The sequence below is a fragment of the Pan troglodytes genome, chromosome 14 (assembly GCF_028858775.2).
Source record: "Pan troglodytes isolate AG18354 chromosome 14, NHGRI_mPanTro3-v2.0_pri, whole genome shotgun sequence".
NCBI lineage: Eukaryota > Metazoa > Chordata > Mammalia > Primates > Hominidae > Pan > Pan troglodytes.
In genome coordinates, this window is record NC_072412.2 from 31,955,002 (window position 1) to 31,967,527 (window position 12,526).

General features: G+C 40.5%; 1 long non-coding RNA gene across 1 annotated transcript in view; it reads right to left on the minus strand.

Annotated features, from left to right (window-relative positions):
- Window positions 1–4,915: 4,915 nt before the first annotated feature.
- Window positions 4,916–12,526, minus strand: part of LOC129136813 (uncharacterized) — a 100,861-nt gene continuing 93,250 nt past the window's right edge. The window contains exon 5 of the long non-coding RNA XR_008538766.1: window positions 4,916–5,366. This is a non-coding gene — a long non-coding RNA (uncharacterized LOC129136813). The remainder of the gene's footprint in view (window positions 5,367–12,526) is intronic.

The window sequence follows — 12,526 nt, forward strand, 5'->3', positions numbered from 1 at the left end:
TTATGTGGGATAGATAACTTCTAAACAGCACGATGACTATGGTTAATAATACTGTTATTATATATACTGAAATTTGCTAAGAGAGCAGAGATCAAGTGTTGTCACCACACACACACACGAGTAACTAGGTGAGGTGTGGATATGTTAGCTTGATTGTGGCAACCATTTCACAATATATACGTATATCAAAATATCACATTGTACACTTCAAATGTATACACTTTTTATTTGTCAAGTATACCTCAGTAAAGCTGGAGAAAAAAATAATAATAAAGAGTAAGACCCTTGGAAATGCCTTGAGGTACTTGGTGACAGTCAATCTTCTGACCTCATCTATATCCACAACCCAGGTTATATTTCTGTTTAAGAGAATAAGGTTGTATTTTTGTTTACTGGATTACAGTGTCAGCATTAGTCTTAACTCTGTCTCCTTCTCTCTCTCTCTCTCTCTCTCTCTCTCTCTCTGTATCTAGCTCTGCTTCCCTCTCTTCCCATCTCCCTCCATCCATCTAGTAGGAATATTGCGCTAGCCTTGGTTTCCATGCTCTCTCTCCCCTATGGCTCCCTCACTCTGCCTCGGCCTGAGCGAGCATGAATCACTTCTGCTGGAGTGTGCTCTGCTGTACTGCTTTTGTTCTCAGAGCTGTGATGTAAATACGACTACTTCAGTGTTTTAATTTTCCCTTTCTCTGGTATTGTGCTTCTTAACTCAACATATTCTAAACAAATCTCTTAAGAATCTTTACACAATTGTTAGTGTTTTATGTGTAAATGCCAAGGTTGACAAACTGCTCTGAGAAATTTAATTATAAACCGAGTAAGCTTATTTGAAAATTGAAAGTGGTATTTTATTTGCTCCTAAATATATTTACACATAAAGAGAACATAATGTGATGCCAGACCCCACGAGAGACTGAGCACACATTAATTGATGCCGATGGCAAAAGCTTAAGGGTATCATTCCATTCAAACTCTGCAGATCCAATTTAATTCAATAATGCAAATATCTGCATAGCTAATGGTTGTCAAACCTTAACAATAGTCACTTATGTCAGACAATATAATCTAAATATGAAAGATTTGAAGCATTTTTTAGAGATCGTTGCAATTTGTTGTCCTATAATGTAAGGATGTACTACCGTCTTCAACAGGCAACATGGCCTTTCAGAGTTCAGTTTTCTTAGATCAGTTTGAAATGAGATTGTCAGATCAATACATTGAAACTCTGAAATGGCAATCTCACCATTCAAACAATTATAGCTGGCTGTTTAAAACTTGCATTTTGTAAGGTAAACTTTTTACCACGGGAAGTCTGGAGACATCCTTAGATTTTAGCAGAAAGCAACAGCTTGGTTAATTACATGAACTCTGTTGGGCTACTTATTAGAATACTATTAGGTTTGTGTCAACATGATATAAACATCAATTGCTGTCTAATCTCTGTGGATCTAGAGAATTAATGTTCTGATTACAAATAATTTATGTGTGGTAAGAACAACCCTGCTGTTAATAGGAATAATTGCTGTGAATATTTTTTACAGTAAAACTGGTTTTGAACCTTCAAAGTCAGTTTTAAAGACCTCGACATGATGAGAGGATAGCAAAGAGAATACACTTTTCTTTCTAGTTAGAGCTTTTGTTAGGTTTAGCTGCCTTGTGTATAATTATCAGGTTTTTATTCTTTGCTCTATTGCTGAACAAAAAAAAGAAGAAAGAAAGGAAAGAAAGAAAAAGAAAGAAGAAAGAAAGGAAAGAAAGAAAGAAAAAGAAAGAAAGAAAGAAAGGAAAAAGAAGATCTGGAACCAAACCAATTTCCAGTGGGTTAGAAGTAGAGTTGTTAGCATCTTTGAATATAAAATTCAAATTCAAGTTCAAAATATCAAGAAGATGACTTGTTGGCAAAACAAGTTAAAATTATGTTTATTGGGAACAAGAGTATATTTGAGTGGAAAGCCTACGGCAGTGAAAAGAGCCATGGATTAAGAGTGAAAAGATGCCATCCTGGCTAACACAGTGAAACCCCATCTTGACTAAAAATACAAAAAAATTAGCCAGGCGTGGTGGCGGGCGCCTGTAGTCCCAGCTACTGGGGAGGCTGAGGCGGGAGAATGGCGTGAACCTGGGAGGCAGAGCTTGCAGTGAGCTGAGATCGCGCCACTGCACTCCAGCCTGGGTGACAGAGCGAGACTCCGTCTCAACAACAACAACAAAAACGAGTGAAAAGATGTAGGTTCTAGCACTGGCTTGAGATCCTGAAAAATTCGCCAGACCTTTCTTGGCCTCAGTTTCCTTATGTGTGAAATGGCTGATGAGACCTGGTAGTCTGTAATGTATCTTCCCAGTAAGAAAAAAATGATTTCCCTGAAACAAAACTGAGAAAGGATTCATTACATACAAATACAGAAGAATTGCTAGGGTTGCTAGTGGTAGATGAGATGACCATGTCATGTAAAAGAAGATTGTTCTTGTGCTGAGAGGCAGCCCTATGGCAACTCTCTTCATTAGACGCCCACTTGTGTCCCTCTGAATCACTCTCTGCTCTTCAACCCTGTGGATGAAAAATGATATGGGCAGATGTCTCCAACTGTTGCTGAATATGTCTACATTTCACCTTCTTGCCGTTGGGCACTCAGCGTGCAGTCAGCTCTCTTGAGGCATGCAACTGTTATACCATGTGGGAACCTCAGGCTTTGGGCTGTATCACGCTGTCATGCATTACAGAAGTGCAGCTTCATGTCACCTATGACCTTGGCACAGGATGAAGTGCTATATGTTTCCGAAGATGCCTCTCTGTAGCATGACTTTTCTCGTCAGAACTTTTCCTCTAACCATGACCCTTGGGATCATTCGTTAGTTCACCTTTCCTCTTCCCTGTTCCCTGGAGATGCTGGGAATCTTTTCTACCTGGATCCAGCGGCTGTCTTTTGGGCCACACTATTTTAATGCCATATATGTACCCTGAAACACTCTCTCCTTTTAAGTCTATATCTATATCCATATTTATCTTTTGTAAAATCTCCAAGAGCATGTATAAATGTCCAGGACACTTTTATTATTGGTGCTGTTTACCTGGCTTGCATGCTCTGAACACCAGAACCTTGGTGGTAGTAGAAGAGTTACTGAGGTCTTTAGTAGAAAGTCTGGTTTGGCTGCAAGAAAAAGAAAACTCCCAACTCAATTGGCTTAAACAAAAAGAAGATGTATCACATATAACAAGAAGTCTGGCTCCAATGTTGACTGACTCATGAACTAAACACATCATTGAGAACTCGGGGTGGGTAAAGTAATAATCCAAGTTCAAACCTCTCAGCATCCTTGCTTGTCCTCATCATTGCAAAATGGCTGCAGCAGCTCAGTCATCACATGTTATTGTCATCATGTCAGCAGCAGAAGGGGGATTTTCCTGTGTGTGTGTGTGTGTGTGTGTGTGTTTGTTGTTGTTAAAAAAAAATACCCTTTTTGTATTGCCCTCCCCAACCACCAGATTTTTCTTAGTATTTCAATGACCAGAGTTGTATGCCCCATGCCCTCACCTGTTACTGGTAAGAGGAATAAAACTATCATGGCTCCTATTTAACTGCTATCTTGTTTTATTTCACAAGTTTATTCATATAGGCATAATAAGAGGTGTTAACTAATAAATAAATACCTTTTTTTTGGTATGGCTAACAAAGCTAGAGCCACATGATATTGAAGCTTTAGAATGAACTTTTTTCTGGAGGCTTTGCACAGTTCCCAGAGGGGTAAATTTCTTATATGTGTGAGAATAATTTTTATCATTGTTATTAGCACTATTTTCTCTGAGATCCTCATATTTGTTAATATTTCTGGCCTGCTAGGAAATGAATTTACTGTCTGTGAGTCCTAATGTCACAAGTCATCTAGTGGATGAGTTTCCTAGGGAGACTTTGTAGATGTCATTCCCACATGTAAAATATAGGCTTTGTTCTGTAATAGTGAGCTTATCACATCTAATTAAAAGGAACTTTTGGCATAGGCAATACCCAATTATATTCTGGTAAGAAAGGGAAATGATCATAAGTATTAATTCCCCCCAGTGGTGAATAAGCTATATCAATTTCTTTAGCTATTTTTTTTAAATTTATGAAATAGAAAATTTCATTGTGAAAAATAAATTAAAAAGGGCACTATCCACATTATTTAATCTTTGTTATTATTGTTTTGTTGACAAGGCCAATGAATGTATGTCATACTCTACAAAATTGTTATTTTAAAATTGTCTTGATGACATATTAGCTTACAATTTATATCTCATGGGAGAAGATCGCTCATGGGATTTTTTTCTTTTGAATTTTGACAGTTCCTCTGGGACAAAATACTAGGTAAAGAGTGCTTTATTCTAGTGTGTGAGTAGATTATAATCTGTTAAACTGAGGGTGAAGGATAGATTAAGAATAACTTTTTTCTAATGTAGATTCAAATAAAATATTAATCATAATGAAAACAGTTCATTTAGTTCAATTAGTCCTAGGTAATTTTTGTTATGTTGAGCTTGGGCTTTTGATTTTTTAAGAACATTTAATACCATGAAGTTCAGTTTCTGAAAAATGTACAGTTCAGTGGATTTTAGTATATTCACAAAATGCTGCATTAATCACCAGTTTTACTGCAAAACATTTTTATCACCTCTAGAAGAAACCTCATACTCACTTTTCCCTTCCCTCAGCCCGTGGCAAGTACTAATTTACTTTCTGTCTCTATGGATTTGCCTATTCCGAATATAGCATATAAACGGAATCATAAATACATGTTTTTTTGTGCTTGGCTTCTCTCACTTAGCACAATACTTTTAAGATTCATCTGTATTGTATAGCCTGTATCAATACTTCCATTGTGTGGATGTACCACTGAATTAGTTTCCTATGGCTGCTATAACAAATTACCACAAAATTGGTTGCTTAAAACAGCACGCATTTATTGCCGTACAGTTCTGGGGGTCAGAAGTCTGAAATCAATTTCTCTTGGCTGAGATCAAGGGTCAATAGGGCCATACTTGCTCTACAGGCTCGGGGAGTGTCCATTTCTTCACCTTTTTCAGCTCCCGGTGACTGCTGGCATTCCTTGGCTTATGGCTCCTTCCTCCATCCTCCAAGCCAGCGTGTAGCATTTTGCTTCAGTTGTCACATTGCCTTCTGTTCTGTAGTCAAATCCTCCTCTACCTCCCTCATATGGGGACCCTTCAGATTACATTGGGTCCACCTGGATAATTCAGGATATGCTCCCTCTTTTAAGGTCCTCAAGGTAGCCAGGCATGGTGGGTCATGCCTGTAATCCCAGAACTTTGGGAGGCTGTGGCAGGAGGGTCGCTTGAGCTGAGGAATTCAAGACCAGACTGGGAAACATCTCTACAAGGAAAAAAAAAAAAAAAAAAAAAAATAGCCAGGTGTGGTGGCATGCAACTGTAGTCCCAGCAACTTGGGAGGCCAAGGTGGAAGAACTGCTTGAGCCCAGGAGGTTGAGGCTGCAGTGAGCCAAGATGGCGCCACTACCCTCCATGCTTGGGTGGCGGAATAAAACCTTGACTGGAAAAAAATTCTTAACGTGATCCCATCTGCAGAGTGCTTTTGCCATATAAGATAAAAACCACAGGTTCCAGGGGTTAGGGCCACTGGAGGCCACTATTCAGTCTATCAGAACCACGGTTTGTTTATCCATCATTAATTAACGAGCATTTGGTTTGTCTACATTGTCGCTGTTATGAATAAGGCTGCTCTGAACATTCATTTACAGGCTTTATGTGGACAAGTGTCTTCAGTTCTCTTGGGTGTATACCTAAGAGTAGAAATGCTGTGTCACATGTCACAGCAATTTGAGGAATTGCCAAACTGTTTGTTTGTTTATTTATTTATTTATTTAGACGGAGTCTCGCTCTGTCGCCCAGGCTGGAGTGCAGTGGCGCCATCTGGGCTCACTGCAAGCTCCGCCTCCCGGGTTCACGCCATTCTCCTGCCTCAGCCTCCTGAGTAGCTGGGACTACAGGCGCCCACCACCATGCCTGGCTAATTTTTTGTATTTTTTAGTAGAGACGGGGTTTCACCATGTTGGCCAGGACGGTCTCGGTCTCTTGACCTCATGATCCACCCACCTCAGCCTCCCAAAGTGCTGGCTGCACCATTTTCCATTTCCACTATCAATGTATGAGGGTTTCAATTTTTCCACATCCTTACCAACATTTGTTATTGTCTGTCTTTTTGAGTATAGCTATTTCAGTGGATGTGAAGTGGTGTCTCGGTGTGGTTTTGATTTGCATTTCCCTGATGACTAACGACGTTGAGCATCTTTTCATTGGCTCATTGATCATTTATCTGTCTTTCAAGAAATATCTATTGAGGTCCTTTGCCTATTCTAAAACTAGGTTATTTTGTTGAGTTGTAACAGTTCTTTCTATATTCTAGTTATAAGTCCCTTATTAGATATAGGATTTTCAAATATTTTCTACTGTCTTGTACATTGTCTTTTCGATTTCTTCATGTTGTCCTTTGAAGCACAAAAGTTGTTAGTTTTAATGAAGTTTACCTATCTTTTCTTTTGTGCTTTTGGCATCCTATCTAGTACCATGGCGACCTACCATGGTTCAGACCAATGGGAACCACCCCTTTTGACACTTATAGCTGTGTGGGTTATCTTAGAAAAGCAGGGCTAGAACAGGTGCGGTGGCTTACGCCTGTAATCCCAGCACTTTGGGAGGCTAAGGCAGGCGGATCATGAGGTTGAGAGATCAAGACCATCCTGGCCAACACGGTGAAACCTGTCTCTACTAAAAATACGAAAACTTAGCTGGATGTGGTGGTGTGCACCTGTAGTCCCAGCTACTCAGGAAGCTGAGGCAGGAGGATTGCTTGAACCCGGGAGGCGGAGGTTGCAGTAAGCCAAGATCGTGCCACTGCACTCCAACCTGGAGACAGTGAGAATCTGTCTCAAAAAAAAAAAAAAAAGAAAAGAAAAAAGAAAAAAAAAAGAAAAGAAAAAAAGAAAAGAAAAGCACAGCTGGCCATCACCAGGGTCCCCTGCAGGTCCCCCAGGTCAGGCAGTTATTTATCACAGTACTTGGATGGGTTTTAACCTCAGAACTCTATAAAGTCACAGAAAAATTACTTCAATGTGACAGAACCCAAACTAGGAAATAAGATCTCTTTGCAGTTTATGTTACACACACACACATACTCTCTCAACCATAATTAGACACAGCAAACCATAAATAAGACACAGCGGGGTTCACATGTCACCTTCCATCTCTCTCATGAGAGAGCTGGAGGGCGCCTTCGTCAGTGTGGATCCTGTCCAGCCTGCTCCTCTGTGAGCTCCCTGACATGGGAGCAGTGCTGTTCTGTGCTGATCTCGCCCAGCAAGTTGCTTCCTCCTTTTGAGCCTTTGTTGTCATTTGTATTAAAGTCTTGGCCTCCACTTACTCTCGATCTGTGTTCACTGAATCAACCACCCAGGGCTGTTGCTAGTGTCACATAACCTGGGAATGGCTTTACAAACAAAACAACACCCATTCCTGGGACCTGCTGCTCCTTTCTAGTCTCTGACCTGCATTCAACTGCCTCTCTATTGCATCCCTGCTTTAGCCACAGGAAGGGTGCTTTGTATTCAGCATCTTTTTTCTTTAATTAAACAAAAACAAAACTTCTGAATTGGATCTTCTGTTGTAGGGAAATGCAATGTGTGTCATTCCTGGGGGACACTCCAGTGGGCGTCTCTGCAGCTCCTGCAGCCGGCAGTGCTCACTCATTATGGCATGTCTACTGAGGCACAGGTGGGACAGGGACCCCACAGGGCCTGAGAATCATGTAGTAGGTCTTCAGCAAAGCCTGACTGAATGAGTACAGGTTAATGATGGAAACTGAGATCCTTAGAAATGGAGTAACTCTCTCTAGAGACAGAGGACGAACTAAGTGGCCTTTTCTAAGTGAGTACTCATCAATCTTTGGGGGAACAGATACCCAGTTTCATTATAATTCACTTTTCAATTTATTGGAAATACTGAATTTATTATTCAGTTTATTGATGAAACGGAAGTAACAGTCCCCTGCAGTGTGTGTATGTGTGTGTTTGCTGAAGGAGGTGGCCATGTATTTAATGGTAAATTTCAGTATCCAGAGCATTTTCTGCTTTTAGTTTTGATTTTCTTTTATGTTACTAGATACATTCTTAACGTGATCTTAATGTAGTTAAGTTAGCTTATAATGGCTACGGGATAAAATAGGCTCCTAGACAGCACATTATAATGACCCTTCTGAGAAAAGAATTACAGCAAAAGCTGGACCCAATTGTAAGAACATTAAACTTATAAAAGCATGAAATTGCTTCATAGGGTGTACATGAATTAATATCTTCTTTGCACTGGTGGTTTTCCCATATAGTACATCACTCAGGCTCAACAACACACAAGTATGCTTTTGTACCAGCGAAGATTGCATTGCAAAGCTGTATCATCTACTGGAAAAAAAAGAATAAAAAAGAAAAAGAAATACCCAGAATAGTTTGGGCTGGTCCAGGAGTGAAGGACACTTTAAAGATTGCCTTTCTCCTGAACTCCTACCCTGCTCTCTGCCCTTTCTTGTGGACTGATGGCCTTTCATGAGTTGGCAGGACTTACCTAGCTTGATCTTCTGGTCTCATGTAAAACGCACGTTCTTATATCCAGAGGATCAGAGCCAGCCTAGACAGCCCAACACCATGCAGACAACCGTGCCATGGACACTTCAACTCAACTGCAATGTCGATTTGTTTGCAAAGATGGGCCAGTACGGTAAATGTCAAGCAACATTGCTCTGTGCAGCAGAGTCAGCCATCTTTGAACTCACCAGAAAGTACCTATGAGACTTGCGGACTTTTGAGCATATTACATTGATCATGTTGAAAGGTAGAGGCAAAAAGAACCTGTTCCTGCCTGTGTAGAAGTTTTTATTCTTTTGATTTTGAATAAGAGTAACATTTTTTGGCCAGCACTTTGAAAATGCCCCTCTCTGAAGAATGGTTCTCTAGCATACTTATAAAAGGGCGGTAACTTTTTTACTTTGGAATGACCTGCAAGGAGCTCCATCTTCCAGAACAGGTGAAAAGGGCATGGGCTCTGGAATCAGAAAAAGCACGTTTAGCTGCAGGCTCTTAACACAGCGGGCCATATTAATCTCTGTATTGTTCCAGTTTTAGTTCATGTGCTGCCAAGGCAAGCACAGCCATAGCCTTTTAACATGTTTCCTGGCTTTACTAATAAATCCACAAAAATGGGAAAGATTTAAGACTTAATATTTTTAAAATGCAGATCTGATTCTGTCACTCTCACCCCTACCCTGATTTCCTCAGTGGCTTCCCACTGCACTTGGAATAAATTCACACTCTTTGCCATGGCCTAATGGCCCTGCACAACCTGGTACTTTCTACTCTCAGACCTCACTTTATACCTCCTTTCCCTGGCCCCCAGCTCCAGTTATAGTCTCTCTTTCCTAGAACACCCCAGACTTGTTCTGCCTCTGGGCTATTGCACCTGTGATTCCCTTTGCTCGGAACTCTCTTTCCCTAGAGCTTCAGCTCTTCATATGCCTGCCTCTCACCCTTCAGATATCAGCTCAGCTGGGTGCAGTGGCTCACATTGGAATCCCAGTGTCCCCATGATTTGGGAGACCAAGGCAAGAGGATTGCTTGAGACCAGGAGTTTGAAACCAGCCTGGGCAACATAAGGAGCACCCCCTCACTACAAAATTAGCTGGGTATAGTGGTGTGCACCTGTGGTCCCAGCTTCTTGGGAGGCTGAGATAGGAGGATCACTTGAGCCTGGGAGGTCGAGGCTGCAGTGAGCCACAGCACACCAGCCAGGGTGACACAGCGAGACTCTCAGAAAAACAAACAAACAAACCAACCAAAAAACCAATCCCACTCCCTTAACAAAATTCAAATATCTAGCTCACATGAAAGTAGCACCTTTTCAGAGGTGATCCTTTTTTTTTTCTTAAGTCAACTTTTATTTTAGATTCAGGGCGTACATGTGCAGGTTTGTTACTTGTGTATATTGCATGATGCTGGTGTTTGGGGTTCATAGTTGACCCTATCCTCCAAGTAGTGAGCATAGTCCTCAATAATTAGTTTTACAACTGTTGTCCTTCTTCTCCCTCCCCCTGTATTAGTTCCCAGTGTCTATTGTTGCCATCTTTATGTCTATGAGTACCTGATATTTAGCTCCCACTCATAAGTGAGAATATGTGGTATTTGGTTTTTTGCTCCTGCATTAATAATGGCCTCCAGCTGTATCCATGTTGCTGCAAAGGACATGAATTCCTTCTTTTTAATGGCTGCATAGTATTCCCTGGTGTGTATATACTTCATTTTCTTCATCCAGTCCACCGTTGATGGGCACCTAGGTTGATTCCATGTCTTTGCTATTGTGAATAGTGCAGCAATGAACATAATGAACACATGTGTCTTTTTGGTAGAACGATTTATTTATTTTTGGATATATACCCAGTCATGGGCTTGCTTTAAGTTCCTTGAGAAATCTCCACACTGCTTTACACATTGGCTGAAGTAATTCATGTTCCCAGCAACAGTATATTAGCATCCTCTTTTCTCCATAGCCTTGCCAGCAGCTGTTATTTTTTGACTTTTTAGTAATGCTTCAGACAACAGAATTGCTGTCATGGTGGGCTATAGACTGCATTCTAGACCCTGGAGCTATTGTAGCCCACGCCCCAGACCCTGGCTCCTCAGCTGCTGTACTAACACCCATTCCTGGCACACCATCTCCAACACTGCAGTGGAGGAGGGGGTGGTGCCTGCATCCCAGGCACCAGTGCCACTGCTGCCTCAAACCCAGGGCCCATGGTTCTTCCACAAGTACCTGAATTCCCAACCTTGGCCCTGTGGCTACTTCACAGGTGCTGCACACCAAGAGGATTGCTTGAGACCAGGAGTTTGAAACCAGCCTGGGCTGGTGGCAGTAGTGCCACTGCCACCATGAGCATGCCTGTGAGCTGGCTCTGGCCTCAAGAGGGATCTGTCACAACTTCACCTGTGGGAGAAGAAGAGATCGGGAAGACCCCAGCATCCTTCACCACCCCATAAGCCCTTGCTGTCTTTGTAGACACCTGCAGCCTTGGCCACTGAGGACCCCTACCTCTCTACAGTTCTGTCAGCTGAGGTGAGCATTAGTGAAGATTATAGGGGAGGTTCTGGCCAAAGGGACCTCTTGGCACAATAAATGACAATAGTTAGTTCTTGCCTTTCAATAATTACTTTAAATGTGAATGGATTAAATTCTCTAATCAATAGACATAGGATTTAAAAAGTAGGATCCAACAATATGCTGTCTACAAGAGTTTCATCTTAGCTTTAAGGATACAAATAGGTTGAAAAAGATATTCCTTGATAAAGATATTCCATGCAACTGGAAAGCAAGAGAGGGAAGAGGTAGTTATATCAGACAAAATAGACTTTTAGTCAAAAACTGTAAGAAGAGACAAAAATGTCAATATGTAATGATAAAGGGGTCAATTTATGAAGAAGACATAATAATTATAAATATATACACATCCAACACTGGAGCACCTAAATATATAAAGCGAATATTAAGGGATCTGAAGGGAGAAATGGAGAGCAATGAAATAATAGTAGATGACTTTAATACACCAATTTCAACAGTGGGTAGACCATCTAGGCAGAATACTAATAAGGACACATTGGACTTGAACTACACTTTAGACAAGGGGTGTCCAATCTTTTGGCTTTCCTGGGCCATATTGGAAAAAGAAGAATTGTCTTGGGCCACACATAAAATACACTAACACTAATGATAACCGATGAGCTAAAAAAAAATCACACAAAAAAATTTCATAATGTTTTAAGAAAGTTTGCGAATTTGTGTTGGGCCACATTCAAAGCCATCCTGGGCTACATGTGGCCTGCTGGTTGTGGGTTGGACAAGCTTGCTTTAGACCAAATGTACTAAACAGATATATGCAGAACGTGCCATTCAACAACAGCAGAATACTCATTCTTCTCAAGCTCACATGGAATATTCCTAGGATAGATCATATGTTAGGCTACAAATGAATTTTTATCAAATATCTTTACTGACCGCAATGCTATGAAACTAAAAATCAACAACAGGAAGAAAATTTGAAAATTCACAAGTACGTGGAAAGTAAAAACACTTCTAAATAACCAATGGGTCAAAGAAGAAATCAAAAGGGAAATTAAAAAAATTTTTGAAATAAATAAAAATGAAAATACAGCACACCAAAACTTATGAAATGTAGCAAAAACAATTCTACAAAGGACCTTTATAGTCACAAATGCCTACATTATGAAAAAAGAAAAATCTCAAACAAATAATTTAACTTTACATTTCAAGAAACTAGAAATAGAAGAGAAAAAAGAAGCCCAAAGTCAGCAGAAGGAAGGAAATAATAAAGATCTGAATAGAAATAAATGAAATAGAGGCTAGAAAAACAGTAAAAAAAAGATCAATGAAACCAAGGGTGGGGCTTTTGAAAAGATGAAATTG